Source organism: Gallus gallus, chromosome 14 (assembly GCF_016699485.2).
Source record: "Gallus gallus isolate bGalGal1 chromosome 14, bGalGal1.mat.broiler.GRCg7b, whole genome shotgun sequence".
NCBI classification, from domain to species: domain Eukaryota; kingdom Metazoa; phylum Chordata; class Aves; order Galliformes; family Phasianidae; genus Gallus; species Gallus gallus.
The window spans coordinates 9,155,993-9,175,700 of NC_052545.1; the positions used below are offsets into that span (position 1 = coordinate 9,155,993).

At 40.1% G+C, this 19,708-nt stretch overlaps 1 protein-coding gene and 1 long non-coding RNA gene across 5 annotated transcripts in view; one reads left to right on the forward strand and one right to left on the reverse strand.

The window, feature by feature from the left end:
- NUBP1 (nucleotide binding protein 1) overlaps positions 1-19,708 on the reverse strand; it is a 74,203-nt gene that overhangs the window by 27,741 nt on the left and 26,754 nt on the right. The gene's annotated exons all lie outside the window — the stretch shown is intronic.
- Positions 9,296-18,753, forward strand: LOC124417200. Its single transcript, XR_006931490.1, has 2 exons — positions 9,296-9,459; positions 14,711-18,753. It is a non-coding gene; the product is annotated as an uncharacterized LOC124417200 (long non-coding RNA).

Below are 19,708 nucleotides of genomic sequence, written 5' to 3' on the forward strand. Positions count from 1 at the left end.
ATTTGTGTTTCTGTGCTGGGTTTATGTGCCCTTACATACAGTATAATCAACAATGCATAATTCTAGCAAGTGAGGTGCTTCCTGCCGCCTTGGTCCCACAAGGATCCCCTTCACAGAACAGCTCTAGGAACACATAAAACACATTTTAACTGAACCAAAGCCAAATCTGAAACAATGCTTGATTCGAAAGTCGCCGGAACAAACTGGCTCTGTTCCTTCTCTTTTGTTTTGTGGGGGTGGTGGCTTCACCCAGCTCTCAACGGAAGTCAGATTGCTGGGGAACACCAAGCCGTGCAGCGCTGTACTTCCTGGCAAGTTAACCGTGACTCACTGAGGGTGGTTGTGGCTGAGCCATTTCACATTCCATTTTACTCCTTCAGTTAAAAAGTGTTGCCTGTTTAGAGTCAAGCCATTTACACATGGTATGTTTCTATAGATTCAAAATCACAAGAAAACATTTTGCAAGATGTGACTGGGGAGTAACACGTAGATGTACCTCTGGTACTCATTGAACTCATCTCACATTGACTACTCTGCTCTTCATTTTCTAAATTAAGATAATTCCTGCATCATGGCTATGAACAGTGCAGACTGCTCCATCCAGTATTATGTCTCCAGCTCTTTGGGAAGAATTTCCCAGGTGCAGGTAAAGTTCCAGAAACACAGTTTGTGTTTATAGTCTGTGTTAGTGATACCACTGCAGAGCATTTCCAGGGCTAATGGAGGTAGGGGGCACTCACTGAAGACTTCGTTGGCAATCTGGTTGGAATTAATGGCCATATCTTACTGCCTCTTACTCTGAAACACTTGACAACAACCTTCTAGTGCAGAGTGAGGAATCTCACTATGTTTTGTTTCTCAGCAGGGAGGACTGTTACCACTGGTAACGTTTTCCTCCCTCTGTGTCCTCTGGTATGGAGGCAAGGGAAATTTTATCACTTGCTTCTGTTACCACCGAAGCCCTTGATTTGCATTTTAGATGCTATTTTTACAGCGTATGAAGAATAATATTAGCGCTGAGTTGTTAAATATTGACAGTGGTCCCACCCTATTTATCAAACCATGCAGAGAGGACTAAAAATTATTTGGAAATTTGAACATTCTTGAAGGCATCAAATAAATTTCTAGACATTGGAGTCTTTCCCAGTTCACACAACTACTCTAATAGCTAGAAATAGTTTCTCCCCTTCTTATGCCAAAAACTCAATTAAGAAACATATAGTAGAAGGAAAGCACTTTTAGGAGAGTCAAATTCTTTTAAGTTTTATACAGAAAAAGAAAAAAGAAAAAATCTTTCCCTGATAGCATACAGCATCTCTGAGAAGTCAGTCTGAATCGAAGTCCTGAATTTGTAAATTTTGGGGTTTAGGGATAGAGATGCTGGGGTTGAGCAATGGCTCTGAATATCACAAATTCCTGCTCCTCCCCCTGCCTTTCTTCAGCCACGTTCTCTGCAAGATCACAGCTCTGCTTTTTGGGTGGAGTGCCCTCTTTATTGTCAGTGCAAACAACACTGAACTTGTCTGAACACAGTGTGAACTCCTACTGGGAGTGACTGCCTAAAACCAGGGATCTACAACAGATAGTTCTGTTCTCTGAGAGCAGTTCTGCATGAAAACAGTAGCTCCCAGAGATTCAGCCACCATCAGTAAGAATGAACTTTTACTGGGTACTGCAAAATAAGAACAGAATAGAAAATAATTGTATTCCCTAACTATAGCCACCAGAAGATATAAAGTATATTAACCTAGTGGAAAAGCCTTAGCAAAGAAAATGCTCCTGTCTTTCATTAGTAGTACCCACATATGCAGCACATTTGTGTTTGCTGATAATATTCAGCCTCTTTGTAAAACTACACAGTTTTCTTTAGGCTGTATAAGAAAAGGGGGAAACTTGCTTAGGTTATAAACCTATATAAATTGGAAAAGGCTACAATTTGTTTACTAAATTTTAGAGGATGGAGATAAGTTAGTATTTGGTTCTTGGAAGGCTGAGCTGATAGATAAGGCAGAAAGGCTGGATTATAGTCTTGTTTTGCCACTGAGTTACTGTGTAAATGAATTTACACAGCCTTGAAAACACAGTTAATATCATTTGTGATGGGAATACATCAAAGGAAACAAATTTCTAACAAGCATAAAGATACCTAGATAAACCTGAGAATCTCTTCAGAAAACCCTAACAAAAGCAGAACATAAATATCCTTTCAGGCGTTTTTTTTCTTTTTCTTTCATGGATCTCTTCTTATGAACTGGATCCTTAATTAACTCACACATCTAATAAGCAGATCCATAGAACTTGAAAGATAAGATCTGTTTTATAGCAAATAGAGTAACGCAGAGAAGACCAAAACCTGTCCCTGCCTGCTTCAGACAATGAGATAATTTTAGTTCCAGACAAGCTATTTCCTAACATTATCTAAGCTATAGCTCATAAAAGTTTATGGACTCAACATCCAAACAGAGCAAGAAAACAATGGATCTAAGTATCTTCAGTAATGATAACGCCATTTCAGTCCCGCATAGTTACTGATTGCAGTGAAGATAGCTCATTTTACCCAAATCTACCAATAGTTTATTTCTCCTATTTTACTTTATTAAATCACGCCAAGGAAGTAAAATGTGCCTTACAGACTTTACAGGTGGTGTCCATTTCCAGTCAATGCATGCGATGGTTCTTGTAAGACAAGTCATCCCAGTAGAACCACCAAGCCAGGTAAGATCTGGCATGCAGGAAATCTGCACAGGATGTTAAGGTGTGTTAAGGAGACAACAAGTATTAACCATGGAGATTAAAAAAAAGTGCCAATTTTGGAAGTTACATAGAATTTCATTTTTTATAGTATTATTATATTTTCATTTTATAAAGGAGGACAGAGTCGGAGGCCCTTCACAACATTTGATTTTTTCCCCACTTCCTGACAGTACATTTGGTATTTCCGAATTTTACCAAGAGTCCAAGAATGTCCAATTCTACGTTTACTTACAGCACACGTGAGCCCACTGATGTAATATGAATATCCAAATCAAATGAACATTACATGCCAATAGTTTGGTAAGTAATTACTGTCTCAGGTAGGGTTCTGCTCTGACTTACACCTCTGTAATGTTGAATCTCAAGATGCAAAGCTGGAGTCAAACCTTCAGTCTTTGAATGTTTGGACCTGCAGCCGGTCCAGCAAACACTGACTTCACAGAACCACAGAATAGTTGACGTTGGAAGGAACACCTGAAGGTCTAATCCAGCCATCCCTGCACAAAGCAGTCAGCTTGGAGCTGTTGGCAAGGCTATGTCCAGGCAGGTTCTGAATACTCCTAAGGATGGAGACTCTACAACCCCCTGGGCAGCCTGTTCCAGAGTTGATAACCTTCATGCACTGTAAAGGTTTTTTTTTCCTCACATTTCCTGTAATTCCTGTATTTTCACCTGAACCCACTCTACTAAATATGGCATTATGGCACGTATCTAAATTATGTTCAGCAGAGATGAGGTTTGGCATTTCTGTCTCCTTCAATCCTGATTAAAAACAATCTGTTAGATGATTGAGACTGTAATCCCCAAGCAGCTGTGATACATGACTGTTACTACACTCTATGGTTTTGGATCATTTCTCGCCATCATTGTGAGAGACAGTCCAAAAGTCACCAGCTTCTATAAAAGAGGTTAATCAGAACATGAGGGTAGTAATACAGTAAAGACAGACACTCCACTGGTAAACATAACAAAAACAGATGGCTCTGGATCTGAATTTCTACAACAAAGCAGTATGCAAAGTAGTAATGTACAGATTACTGTGAAATTTTCAGTTTATATCTGCATTACTTGGCTCAAATTCCTTGTTTTTTAATTGAGGGAAATACATGCCAAGGAGAGTAGGGGCTTCTTTTTTAAACCAAGAGTTTCAATTCTTACAGTAAAGGCAGAACCAATTCCAACAAGGAGATAAATAACTAAATGACAAAGAAATAAATAATGCTTTACTGTGCAATAAAGAATTTAAATCTACAGACAGTGCAAAACAGCAAATCTTTCTTCCACTTTGAAGTGTTAAGGATTGGTAGAAATTTTTTGTCACTGAATTATGATCCTACAGCATGTAAGAACATGCTTGCTGTTCTTCCTTAACTCATAAAAGAACCGCTGCCTCCTTATTATGTGCATTACCAGTTCAGATCTGTTCTTTGGCCCCAGGCCTGCTGACATCTATGCTGTAAAACAAACCTTCTATTAAAACTTGCTCAGGAGAATAAGACACAAGTCAGACGTGTCTGAATACTGTTTGTCTTAGGAAAGACCCTCCTAACTATTTGGACGTTATAGCTCTTGTTATTTTTCAACTGAATTTCATAAATGTTTACCCACTCTTCCTATGATGTCCTTTGATCTCTTACATTTTTTTTATTTTTAAAAACAGAGATAACATTCTTGTATCCCTATTAGACAAATAAGAGGAGACAACACAGTAGCTTGAACTTTTGTTTGGATTTTCTCTGAGGATTTATAAACACAAAGGCAGCCTTTCATAGGTTGACAGTGCCAAGGCATTCAGGTTTATGTAAAAGACCCCAGAGTATTTTATCTAACGCCAACCTACACTATACAAGTGAGAGCCCTGACCAGTGTTGTTTATTTGTTTGTTTGTATGAAGACATTTAATAGTTTATTACTATCTCCAAAGCAACTAATATTGAGTGGAATTTTTAAAGTGAAAAAAATGAAAGGAAATATGCCTAAATAAACAAGGCAGAGGTTGTCTTCTGGTGGGAAATTTCTTAATGTTGTGAAACAAACATTCATAAGAAAATACATCACAAGAAAATGAGGATATATACAAACAAAAGAAAGTGATGAAAATATTCTGTAGGTCAGAGGGCACAGAGCAAAGCATGGTCAGGAAGGTGCTGATACAGTGAGTGGCAGTGGGTCCCTGGGCCTGCAGGTCCTTCTGGGCCACAGATTTCCCAGCCAGGAGAGCTGGCACAGCAGGCAGGGAGCTCCAGGGGCACAGATGCATGTGCTGAGCAGCCCCACAGCCACAGGAGCCATCCTGTACACTGCCCACTGAATACATGACAGTCATCATCCTGCACCAGCTCCTCCAAAATGCTGCTTGTGGCTTGGGAGGAAGAAGCATCAGAAACAAACCCAGCTATTCTGTTACAAACATGCAACAGAGAGAGGAGTGCATTCATCCCCCGGTATCACATCTGTGCCCTGCAGGCAATGTTCTGAGAGAAGTCTGTGAAACTTGCACTTGCAGCTATCTCAGAGAGCTCCACCTGTAACGGCCTCAGCCCTGGCTCTCCCAGGGCCTGACTCTGTGCCAGAAGTGTGTACTTGACTCTGATGTTCCTGCCTGCATTTAACTAGCAGCATTTACAAACACGCCATACAGGAAAATGAGGTGAACATGAAAATGGGCTCAGGAGTTTCATTTGCATCAGCTGCGTTTGTTTGCTCTCCCTTCAGAGAGGCACTGGGATCTGAGCACACTGCACTCCTGCACCGCTCAGCGCAGCCCTGTGCAGGTGGCCCATGGCACCACTGCACTGTGGGGCTGCTGTGCCTTCAACCTGTGCAATGAGCTCATTAAGTGTTAAACCAGGGGTTTTGCATGTGTTTTACAGCCAAAACTGAGCTCTGTGCTGCCATGGTTGGTGTGTTCTCTCCATTAGTTGCCATTTTGTTGGATGCTTTTGTTGTGATCTAAATCCTCTTGGCCATTCCAGCATCAGTCTTCTCTAGCCCCTGGTGGTCCTAACCCTAAAGTGGCATTAGTGTTACTGCTTTCCCCCACTAGCCCCAGGGTCTATTCCCAAGCCCACCCCACAGACAAGCCAGGCCAGTTGGAGGGCTCCGTAGTCATCCCACACTGCAGAGCACAGAGGCAGCAGCCCCAGGGCAGGTCAGAGGATGGCTGAACAGCAGATGGTTGGCCAACCCCAGGAGGTGGAATTCAGAGCCAACTGCCCACAGACGTGACACACATTTTACTAGATTGCAGGAATGCTGGCCAACAGGCTAAAAGCATTTACATACACAAATCAAATCATCATCTTGGTTTGTACTGCTGTTGGTTGCTTGTAAAAGCCATTTATCCATATGGCTAAGCAGAACAGCAGGGCCCTTGCTTTCAGTGGCCCATCAGCAGTAACACTGCTTAGCATCACAAATACTATTCAGTGCACTTCAGGGGTCTGCAGTGGCTGACAGTTTTCCCATTTGATATCACAGCTTTTACAATCAGCTATGCCAAAGCCCACTGCCACCAACACTGCAGAATTACTTAGAGGCACAAGTGGCTGGTGAAGAGAAACCTGAAAAACCTCACGTGGGAGAACACAGCAGTTTTTGCTTCAGTACTGCCAATAGCTCCATGAAGGAGTTCCCAGAGTCTGGAGACATGGGCTCAGGAACTTTTGTAATACATCTGATCTGCACCAACTTCAACACAGAGCTTTTCTTCATCCTTCTGTAGCAGGAGTACATGTGTGATCGAACCATTCAGCAAGGAGCCACCAAGAAAAATCAGTTATGCATGTAGCTGTTGCAGAACTGGGCTTGTGCTCTTACTGTTTCAGTTTAGTTTGGTTAAACTGGTTGCTGAAATTGCAGCTGCTTGTTCTAACCTGCCACTAGCAAGATCCAGTCTTCACCACAGCTGCTCCCTGTCCCACGGCCTGCCCCTCTCCTTGGGAGCTGCAGCACATGAGCTCTGTTCTTTCTGCTGATACTCTACTCTGCGTGCTCAGTGTCCTCGCTTCACCTTTCTCATGTAAGAAAAGAGCACAGCCCTTGCCAGGTCTATCCCTGCAGCCTTCTGATACATGCAGAAAGGGCACTGCTGTGCTTCCATTTTGTGCAGGAAAGCAACTATCTTATGGGCTCAGGGGATGCTGGGGTCCCAAACACTGTTTGCAATGTTCAGCCTCCTATGAAGAGGGTGAGTCCCTCAATACAATCAGCTCTCCAGATGAATTTCATAACTGGAAAGTCTCACTCAAGCTACATGGGCTCTGTGGTGCTATAGCAATTACAACCCATGCTCAAAACAAAGAGAGTGTAATGACTAATTACTAACGCATGTCCCTTATCATGCATCGCAAATATGTTCTCTATTCTAGAACTTCAAAGCTGTGCTTGTTCTTTAAATGTACAGGAGAAGAGGAAAAAATCATCTGTATAAGTTACTTAGTGATGAATTAGTTGTACTGTACTGGGCCTAAAGGGATTTGCCCAATAAAATACCAATTTCTATATTTGTGCCCTTTTACTGAAATCACAACTCTGTACAAGGAGAAACTTGGAATAATATGGTCTAGCTTGGCTAGTTTGTTAACCTGCAAGTGATGTGCAAGGCTTTGCTGCTAAACAGATCAGTAGTGGTGGTGAGAAATGTCTGCAGTTTGTGCAGTAAAGCTGACAGACTTGCCAAGCAGATAGCCCCAGATGATCCATTATTTTTGTGCCCCAGCTGAAAGCACTTATGTAAAAGAACTACTACCTGTTTCCCCCAGGGGCAGCTAAATCATAGCTGTGTACTGGAGAAATGCAGAATTTCTATACATAAACATTTAAGCACTATGATTTAGTACTTGCAGATAGCTCCAGCACATTAATGTCGATTTATCTTTCATATTCTTAGAAGAGGAGAACTTTTCTGGGTATTAAAGCACAACTGAGTTTATGCAGCCAGACAGATTTATATACTCAGGGCCAACACTTTGTGGTAACTAGGCCTGTCACAGTCTAGCAGAGTGTCCTGGCACATGGCACTGAGCCTGGAGGCAAGGGTGTTGGGTACCTCGAGAAAAGCAGAGGCACGGCTCTCCCTCTGACTGGAATATTTGAGGCACAGATGAGGGGAAGGGAGAACAACTGATGAGACAACAACAGGCTGATTATTTTGAGCTGAACAATATGCATGGTTTTGGAACAAGCTTCCAAAATAGGAACAGCTACACAAATGAACACAACTGGGAAGATAATAAAATGATATAGATTTACAACACGGAGAAGGCATAGCATCACCTGATCTCTTCTCCTGAGAGGACAACTTATTTTATTTTAAAGCAGGGACAGCAGGTGTCCAACCATTTTAGCATTCCAGTGGACAGCAGTTGCTTTTAAAAACTACTGTTCTCTTACTGATACTGAAGCAGACTCAAAATCTTAATTGCCCATCCAAAGCTTTTCAGAGTCATCTTCCTGCAAGTTCATTTTATCACACGTACCAAGGCTGGGACCTACTCTATTAACAGTGGGCTAATCTGTTTGGAGTTGTGAATCAAACTGCTTCACTACCCAAGAGAAACACACTTCTTCTCCATCACTAGCACTCACAGCTACACGCTGATTGGCTTGGCTGCTCTCTGGCACGTGGCCTTGGCAAAGCAAGCAGTGGCTGCCACTCGCAGCAAAGAAGGCACTGAGAAGGCTTTAAGAGAGAAGAAAATTGGTATACTGCTAGCTATGAAGGACATGCAGTGGGAAAAGATGTGGGAAAGATGTTTTGAGAGGGAGTTACACCAATCAGCATAATTTTATCATATGCATGAGGAAAGCGGAGAATGTAATAGTTACCATCCAAATTCTTTCTTGCAGAATACATTTCCTTCTTGCCTGATGAATTCAGCAATGGCAGCTTAAGCCAGTTGTGACATTAATTTTTCAGCTTGTCTCAGTAATGAAGAATCGCAATGAACAGCACTAGCTGCAGAATAAATATACAGATTTCTCAGTCTTAGACACTGATAATGAGATGTTCCAGACCTGCAATTCAGGCTGTGGTATATAGCTATGCTAAGCATACACTGGAAAACTGTACGTGCTGTTCGCTCTCTTGCTTGCTTTCTCTATAACAAATAGCAGTTCATGGACTTACCCCAGGACTCACTGTGCTGAGATGTTTTACAGTTCTTTCCCAAGCCACTGCAGAGTCTGTGCTTTAGAAATACTCATAAAAAGTGCATTCAAGGGGAGCCAGAATTTGAATGGTTTTTCATTCAAATGGTTTTTGTCTGCTTCCTCACAGCAAAACAACCATGCTGCAAATGATGTTAAGTACACAGCTCCAGATGACAGCTAATTTTAAAGTACCTCCATAGGTGTGTTGAAGCTGGAGATCTAGGTAACATACTCAGTACAAAGTTCAGTTTGTAAAGAAAAGAAATCAATAGCCTTCCTTTATGAGAAGAAGCAGAAAGAAATGATGCTGACAGATCAGTGGGAACCACTCACAGACTTTTGTAGATGGTGGTCATCAACCATCGAGTCACGACTTACAGAAGACTGCCTTCCTCAGTGCTGGGCACTGATCCTGGATGCAGTAGGCTCAAGGACTGTAGCTGTGGGCACACATTATTTGTGATGAAGTGTCATTCTATTACCAGTGGATTTTTTTGTTTTGTTTTGTTTTTTTAAATAAAGCGGACTGTCCTTCCAGCAATGACAGCTCAGGTAAGAAAAGTCAGTTTTTTTATCTAGTTGCTTCTTTGTTCATTGGACTCTTTATGATTTACCTAATATAGTCCACCAGTAGTCCAAATGGCAAATGGTACTGAAATGTTTGTGACATTTCTTTCTTCAGGAAAATATTTTGGAGTTTATGGGATTATACTAGGTACAATGCCCAGCTCTCTGGAGATATTTATTTGCTCAGACTGTTTCTACTATAATGTATGATTACCAAATCAAATTCATCATAATCAAACTTCTCATTTGTTATTTCTTGCAAATTTAAGAAAAAACCATCTCTTCCACAAGTGTTCTACATTCTTCTCCTGTTTAGAAATGTCAGGGTGTAAACACAAAACAAAGTAGTAGCTTGTTTCCATTTTTGCTTTGCTGAGTGCACTGAACAAGTGGCTTCTTACATACTGGCCGTGGGGAAAAAAAATGTTGCAAGTAATTAAAATGCCAATTTTATTATTTTCAGACTTCTCACATACAGAACATTCCTCAACGTTAGCAAACTAACACCCATTTACTGAAAAAATGAAATCTTTCTAAGAATTTGGAAAAGCCTTGAGGAATTTTCTCCATCTTTCTAGGATTAAGAATGCCAGCGTTTCTTCAAAATATTACTTAAAACTAATGTTCCCCCTCAAAAGCCTTCCACTTGCCAATCTTTTTTTCCTGTTCCTCAAAAATCAAAAGCTTGTTTTGAAAGAAATATGAAAGGAATCAAAGGGATCGCATTGAGCCAAAAGTCCTCCTTTCTCCATCCTCACTGTACTCATCTGGAAAGCATCTGGCAAAAAAATCCATTGATAGTTTAGAAAAGCCCTTATCTATTCTCACAGGCTTAAGAAAAGTGGATAACATATGCATCTCATGGATTCTTCGTACATCTCCTTTATGTTATTTCAGTTCTGAAAACGTAAAGAGTACAACAGAACATCTATCATGCTCCCAGAGAAAGGGCATTCCTGGTAAGGCTGCATCAAGCCCTAGTTAATAAAACAGTCAGCCCTTGTTGATCAGCACCATTCACAAAGGCATACCAGCACAGGGGGTTCACCTGAGTCCAGTTGGGCTTATTGCTCATTATTTAGTTATGCTGAATCAGCTACATCCATAACCTCAGCCTCAGTTTGCTGCCTCACACCACGTTTCCCTGGTCTTTGAGATGCTTAAGAGGCTGCACCACTGCTGAACACAGAGGAAAGGAGCAGAACTGGGTCCAGGCAGGTTCTCTGTGCATTTGCTGGGCTCTCCCTTGATCCACACTCCACAGTTTCCACATTCTTGGTGTTGCTAATGCTGCAAATAACAAACAGTGGACTTTGGTTCTCATTAGAGTGCTGCTACATTCAGATGTAGAGGAGGACCAGGTACTAAACACAGAGGAAAGTTTTTATAGCTCCCTTCGATGATGCTGAACGTTCACCATACAAGGCAGATTGCTTATAGAAATACCATCACTCAAAGTGAATGAGTACAAAATGGGATCATTCTGCAGTCTTCCTAAAGAAAACCAACCCACAGAGAGTAGTCTACGTACAATTAGTTTCTTTTATCTTCCAGAATTATCAGGAGTAAAGTCAGGTTTAGTAGGAGACATGAAATGGCTTATTTATTTGCGAAGTTTTTTTGGGGTGGGGAAAAAAAGACAGACAGGAGCCAAATTTGTGAGTCTGACCTCCTCCCCTTCAGCAAGGTCACACGAATACACAGTTTTTCAAGGAAGTGGCACAAAACGGAACAAGCTCACACCCTCTTCTTTACACAGATGAGAGCAGGAAAATCAAAGGTATGAGATCTCTTCATAAGCATGACAAGTAGCATTTTCTATTAAAACTATACAAATACACACATGCTGTATTTAGACATTAAACTGGCAGATTGGGAGTGGCATGCAAATACATGTCAGTCCTCCCAGACGTGATTCATTCTATACGATACTAAACCAGACCCTTGATCCTCATTTTCTCATAGATTCTGTCAAAACTGAAGTTTATATAGCTGGAAAACTCTATGGCATGTCAGCATTTGGAGCTGCCCCTCAGTCCAGTAAAGCATGGTAAAAACTATCTGTTGCCCCAGAAGGTTAAGTGACAGTTCTTGTTTTAGAGACACCATAGTTGAGACAGTTTTTAACTGATCACTGTAAAGGTAAAACTGGAAGCTGGCTGTTAGAATTTGAGTGCTTAGCAGATCTAATTCCTCTCTACACTTACAGAAGCCTTCTGGAATCAAATTCCCCTCAGAGTGAAAACTTAACCTTAAACCAGCAGTAAGTGTCTAATTAGTATCCTGTGTATAATAAGCTCCCAATTTTCTGTTTATAGATTTCTTAGTATTTAGCTTCTTACAGGGATAAATACAAGTCCTCTAATGCTGTTTTTCACATAAAACCACCAGAGTACTGCTTTCTCACTCCTCCTGCAAATACGTAGGATGTACATGCAAGATCAAAAAAGGATCAGCCTGTTTTGTGTGTGTGTGCTGTGTTCTTCTCAAACACATCATATGAACCATTGCAATGTATCCTTTGGCACATGCAGAGTCTCAGAAGTTATTTTAAATCTGTGAAAGAAGTTAAAACAAGTTTGCAAATGATTCAGACTTTGTGGAGAGCTCTTGGGAATGCTTTCTTGGCTGTCTTGCAGTTCAGAACTGGGAAGGGAAACGAGAGGAAAGGATAGCATTATTTGCAGGCGGTTTCAAAATTTTAACAGTATCAAAGTGCATTTTACAGGCCTTCGTGCTTGTCTTTAAGATTTTATATGTCTTGAAAATTTACATAGCTCAGCCTTACATCATGCAGCATCAAAAGGAAAGAGTGGCACATTACCAAATAGAAGTCTCCTGAATAGTATGAGCCACTAAGTTTCCGGGATGATACTTTCAGCAGTAAGGCAAAAGAGAAGATTTCATTTGTCCACATTTCTACTTCTGATTTATAATAAGGGCTAAAATTTGTTTTGAAGGGTTTTGTTAGGAATGCAGTGCAGATATGTGGAAGCTGTCATGCTAATGAGATTACATTGTGTTTGGCAGCCCTCACTGCCTTGCCACATACTCTTCCCAGCTGCAATTCCATTTTAGTCATTGCACTGAGCTTCTTTTAGAGAACCATTAGACCCTGAGGATGCTGACGTTAATAGCTACCAACAGTTATACAGAAGAACAATTACAAATAAAGTTTCCTTTTCCTGAATGGATGACTCTTCTCTTCCTACAGACAGCTGCTATTAGAGATTGAGCAAGTTACTATTCTAATACCATGCTAATAATTGTGACTTTGTAATCAACTATCACACACCAGGGAGAAGACTCACTGCCACTCCAATGACCTGTTTTAAACACAGAGGAGTGCAGCAGGTTTTCTGCCATGTACTTTTGCTTTTTTTATTTCCTTCCACTTGGCTTATCTTCCCACCTTTGCATTCAATTATTATTAGAGTCTAACTTGAAATGGACAAAACATGCACTACCAGATTACTTTTCCACGGTGAGATTTGGATTCTTTTTCAAGATAAACAGACAAAAACTTGGTGACAGAGTTTCTATTGCTGCATGGAGAAATTCCGAGAGCTGCTTGTCATCTGTTGGCTGGGCAAGAAGAAACAAATCCCAGACATTCAAAAAAAAAAAATCCTCTTTCAGTCGGATAAAAACAAGATTTATAGACTTTGGGCTGAGCTGAGATACAATGGGCTATTACATCTGCCTGTTCTCACTCATCCTTCATTACTATGTATCTTTTTAAATAAAAAATATTACAGCATTCCACTTCTCTCATGAAGCGTTGTTGAATTTCAAAACAATGAACATCACAGCATTAGAAAACAACAAGTGGATCTGTGCTTAAAGCTAGGCAGAAACTTAAACTGGATGTCAGTATTAATACGGTTAAGTATCAGAAAATTCAGAATGGAGGTTGTTTCACAGCTGCCAGGAGAACATTAGAATACAATCTGCAACCTGCTCAGTTAGTGAGAGGTGTAGCCATAAGGCTAACTCTGCCAACAGTGCAGCAGGTGCATTCATGTTGATAATGTCCAAGCTTTAATAACACAAAAGGAGAGCCAAGCTCCATTTTTATGATATTGAATGTTCTCAAATGACATGCTCAGATTGAGTGCTGGCCCATTACATCTGCACATAACATCCCAGGAGGGTTTTGACCATCTTTTCCCTTTGCAGCTCACAGTTCACTTGAAGCAAGTTCCAACTATAAGATGTATTAGGATTTTCCAAGCACAAAGATGTGCCATATCGTTAATTCAGAATACAACCAAGTATTAGAATAATTATACAGTTTACTGTAGAGATCATGGCTTCATGAGACAAAACTTTACCAGTCTACTGCTAGACTGAGCAAATGGAAAAATTAAACCAGATTTTGCTGTTTAACACTGGTTACAACCTGTCAGGTCTGAGCAACCAGGTCAAGACAGATTGTCACTGAACAGTGCACAGTCTGCATTTGCTTGTAGCGCTGTGTCCTCTCTCAGATGTCATTGCTGCCTCAGTGCCATGTGGCACTGTGTATCTGTGCCCTCTGCCTGTCATCATCCTGGAGAAACAGCAGTGAGACTGGATCTAGATATATTTCAAGTGGAATTTCTTTTACTAATACATACAGCCCTAAAGTGAGATACCCAGTTCATCAGAGCATTGCTATGTATGTTCCCTAGGTTTTACTGACAACAACTGTTATTTACCAACCACATGACTAATCCATGCCCTCGTACTATTTAGAGTCTTCTTGTGTCTTCTAGACTTCAAACCTTACGCATCTTGGCATGCCTGAATTAATCCTTTCTCAAGCAACAGTGCATGTACATTTCTCAACCACCCACTATAAGTAAATTCACTCTTACTTTTGTCATATATTCCCATTGACAAAAGCTGCTCACAAGCTGACTGTTACTAGATATGCAATAGTTAGGTGAGAAACATATAAACATGCAGAATTTTAAGGATATTACTCATGATGATTCAGTGAGTCAGTAAATTCCAGTAGAAAGTTTCAGGCAAAAGAATCTCCATCGGCATATTACCGCTATGCTTGTATGCAGATCCTAACAGCACACAATTTAACCATACTTTCATGAAATCAGCTTCATAGATCTTTTACTTTTCAACAGGAAATACCTCAAGTCAAAGTTATTGCAATAATGCATGTGCATTAGAAGAATAAAGCATCCCCCACAGTCTATACTGACAAGCTGCGATGACAAGCTTTCTTCTTTTGCAGACAAATCCTATATGCTTCTGCAATCTTAACTTCACCCTTTGGATCCCCGTGAATGCTACTTCTGCACATCAGGAGTTGTGTTGCTGGCAAAGCGAGGGCGGTGGCAATTGGTATTAATGGAAATGGACAAACAACGTAAGCCTTCATAAGGATATTCACAGACATCCAAAGAGGAATCCAGCAAAGAGGGATCAATCCCAAGCTGCCTACTGTAGTGTTTTATTTTCAGAGTGTTTATTTTCAGAGTGACACTACTGTCTTTGTAAATTCAAAGGAGCCCCACAAGTTAATATTCAAACCAAACACGACCACCAGCATCCTGTTGCCTATGCACAACATGCCGTGTCACTTCATACAGTGTCCAGCTGCACCTCTTCCTACTATGCTAGAAAGGTGTAGGGCTCCCCTAAGTCCTGCATTACAACCTCCAAGAGTGCTCCCTTTTAATCCTATGAGTTATATCTATTAAGAGAAATGCACAGGAAACTTGCATTATCAGCAGTAATGAATATAAAAAAGTACAGCTAACCTTGTTACTACATACTTAGGGAAACTACAGGATACCGTGAGAGTTCTTTTTCTATTGTAAATACAGATACAGAAATACAACATAGAAAAAGAAAAGTTGCCATTTTGAGGATTTCAATCTGTAGCCAGTGAGCTTTTCTTCCACACTGGGATGTTGTATTTAGTACCAACTTTGCCTGCAGGAAACAATACAAAATCCTGTCCAGGACGTTAGGAATAATTTCCTATAAATGTAGATAGATTCTTGTCAGTCATCTCTGTTTATAGATGGGTTGGGTCTTGGAAAAAGAAAAAAATATTAAGATTAATTGCATCTGGCTATATCTCAGTCACTCATGTGCTTCCTCTCTTCTTTGAAAGTCATTGCAGTCTTGTCTACATTGGTTCCCTCCACAGAGATATCCCTCCCACAGCCCCAGTACACAGCAGAGACTTGCATTCCTGCAGACTATCTTTAATTCTGAAAATACACATTCAGCCCAATGAAGAAAAATGAAACTGGGTGCCTGGACTGATATGAAGGACATCACTGAATGTACAACTGCAGGCAATGAACAGTGTGTTGTTTGCTTCCTACCTACAACAGGTTTTATCCACGTGACATGCATTTAAATTACAGGATAAGTTTGAAATTAGAGGACAAGCAAAAAACCTTAATAATAAGAGATAAAGGAAGAGACAGAAAATGCAAACAACCCTCCCTAACCATCCTCCTTACCACTCACCAGGATACTCCTGTTTAATCTTGCCTTGAGGTGTCATTAATAAACATTACATGGAGAGATACTATATGGGGGTATAAACACTTGTACATGAGTACATACAGTTTCATGGAAGAACAGGCTTATTTCCTGGGCTAGTTCACTCAATACATCATCTATTACCACTTCCTCTTTCAGACCTTCCAACAAGTCTCTTCCTACCAATTCTCCTTTATGAAGTATCAAATAGATGAAGCTCACTTGCATACATCAGAATTAGGAATTCTGAATTAGGAAGTAGGAAGAAGAATCAGAATTAGGAAATAGTATTCTTAGAATTAGGATAAAGTATCACATCATCTGCTGAAAAATGTTTGGAAATCAACAATAGAAACAGCTACATCTCTTCTCCCACTCTTTGGGGCTTACACAGTGTAGTGGAACTAGTCTGTATGAAATACATGAAGTGGTCATCAGAGGGATTGTGTCCTGGCTGGTCCTTGTCAGAGAACAGGCTTACCAACTGGTATTTCTCTCTCCTGTTCATTCCTTGTTTATATAAGCTATCAAATCAACCTCTGCAGGAAGGTCTGAACTCCCCCAAATTAACGTCCTGAACTTCTGAATTTTAAATTCTTTCTTACACTACAGAGAATACTGCCATTTGGGGGAAAAGACAGTATGTTTGATTTTTGGCACAGTTGTGTGAGGTAGTCATTAATGCTAGACAAATTCAAAAAAGCAAACAAGTTTAGTCTAGCAAAACAGAGGGTAACATTCTGATTACAAAATAGGAAATCAAGTTATCAAAACCAAAACAAAAAGTAGGACTCAGAACATAACTTGAAACATCTGCCTGAAGCATTTTCTGAGTCACGTCTCAAAAGTAGATAAGGGAGATTTAAGTTAGTTGTACTGAATCCTGAGTTTTCAGGAGACATGGAAGACAAACTTTAGCCAAGATTTCATAGCGTTTCCATTTGATGGTCAACATTTATTTCTACAGATGAGGGAAGAACACACCTCTGTTATGCAGTTCCATAAGAGCTAAAGCTATTTACTATTTTTCTAATCAATGTCAATTAGAAATGTTTCAATATTTATAATTTCCCTACACTTAACTAAATATCTACATGAACGGGTTTCAATACAGTAGTTTTATACAAAATAAACCTGGCAAAAGACAGGAAGAATAAGAAATATTTGGATGTACTGATCTTATAGCCATTACAACTTTTCAGAAAGATACAAAGAAATTCACCATGTTCTCATCAGTACGCCATAGCCTCTACCTTTGATAGTCCAAAAGCACATTACTGGATAGATTTTAAAAACAGTATTGGGAAAATGAGATCTAGCTGCTGATTGCAATATCAGAACTATGTGCTACAACTACATGCTAGAAAAGAGACAGGAGTGAGACATCATTTCCTGAGTGGAGGTGGAACAGGACAGATGCAAGACACTGTCTAAGAGTCCATGGAGAGAGATCATATAAAGAACAAAGTGGCTCACAGTTCTGATAAAGCAAAGAACATTCTTTCTTACTCAGTCAATGAAAATTATTACATTTAATATAGGCCATTAATCTTCTCACATGCCCTAGAGACCTAAGTGAGTCTATGCACACTGTTCTGATGTTTTTGATGGCAACCAATTAATCTTAATGAGAGGGAGTACTGAGTTTAGAGGTTCTATCTCATTGCACTGCAATTTGTTTTCACAGGCAGTTGCTTGAATTTTCCTTTACAACATGGAGGCTATGAACATTTCATTTATTTTGACAATGCAATCATATCACAAAGGGACACTGATTGATACAACTCTGTTTAAAGTGTTACGTTTTTAAAATTGCAGTTCAGAGGCCCATTCAGGTACCAAGCCTTCAGTGATTTATTTAAGGTTTTACTGTGTTCTCACTTCAGTTGCTCTTGGAGGTTTTTCTCTTGGCCTCTGCCCTTGGCTCCCGCTTTGACCATCTTGTGTGTCTTTCATCTGCTGTTGTCTGAAGGCTTCAACATCCAAACCACTGCCTTATTTTATTTTTTTTTCCTGCTCAACAACAGCAACACAAAACCAGTGGCAAAGAAATCTGACAGAGGCACTACAACAGTCACCACTTTAGTAAGTTCCTTAAAGAATATCCATCATGAAGGAGTTGCTGTACATAAATATGCTGCATTGATTCCATTAATCAAAAAATAAAATTCTGCTTAAACTACAAAAACTGAAATGTAGGCAAACAAACACAAGAATGAAAAACTAACTTTACCATGCTGACTGATAAAAGAAAAACAACCCATTCCTTTCAGCTCCTGAATTTAAGAGTTGTGTTAAAAATATATACAGAGTGGGGTAGGGACTCGATCTTTCTGGCTGAAAGCAATAGTACATACTAAGATGTTTCCAGAGACCTTGGACTTTGCATTTGCACTGACAAGAAGTTATCTGGGTAATTACTGTGAGCAACTGGATTGACTTTTAATTATTAGTTTCATCACAGTTCCTTTGTATGGAAAAACACTGTATTATTTATTTTTAAATTTCTTCTTTAAATGAGGTAAAACATAAAAAAATTTGCTAGTAATTGTGGCACTTTCAGTGGCCTTTCCCATGGGCCATATTACAAGCTTCTGTCTTCTTCCTTATGTAGAAAAATTGTAGATGTCCAAACATCATAAAGAAGGAGGTATTTATTATAAGGCAAACTTCTTTCATTAGTCTGTGAAGCAGGCAGGACTTGTCAGAAACCCTCTTGCAGCTGGGAACAGGACTGCTGGATGGGAGCACAAACACAGTAGGCTCCCTGTTTCCATTGCACACGGTCTTCACTTCATTAGCTGGCATGCTTCCAGTTGCCTGTGTCTTTAAGCAAAGACTTCCTGGGGCTTTGTGGGTCAATATGGATGTTCTTGGCTTCTGATTTTTTTTTTTTTTCCTGAAAGTCCAGCCAAAATCTCCTAAGTCAGAAGGCTCAGGCAATGACTTGATTGCAAAACAATCTTGAGTGCATGAACCTAACTGGCACCATCTCTGTTCCACCAGCGATCCCCTGTTAACCACCACTACTAAGTCCTAGATGCTTTCCTTGGCAGCTGAACTCCTTCCACACCCACACAGAAGTGGAATGTAACCTTTTAGCTTGAGGCTTTGGTACTCAGCCCCATCCTACAGCCTTGTAAAGATGCAGAAGTGGAACTACATTTTTTCCTACATTTTTTTTCTTTCCCAGTACATGTAAAGCTCATGTCAAGTATAGCTCTTATTAATGATGAACTGCAAAGAAATATTAACTCTGTAACACCAGCCAACCTGCTTCCTTAAATCAGCAATAGGTTTAATTATTTTAATATGCAAACAAAGTAAGTTAAGCCCTCCTGCTTCTTCCCCTCTGCAGCACTGTCCCCCTCACACCAAAATTAAATTCCTTCAGTCACAATCTCACTTGGTTTTCAAGGCTGCTGTGCAATGAAGATTAATTATTGACGATTTATCTTCTGTTTCCCTCCATCTCCTAGATCGTTTGAACACTAAACATTATTTTCACATTAACTTACGAAAATTTGGGAATTATTTCAATTGGCTTGGACTGAGCTCTCAAAATAATCAGAACAGGTCACAGTACTGCCACAGAGCAATAGAAACATGGATAAAGAACCAGCAGAATCCATGCTGTTGGTACTTGAAAGCATTCAGGTTGAACAATAGACTACCAGTAATTTTCTGTGTGATTCTTTGTACTGATCTCTCCTGGGAAGTGATGATGAAA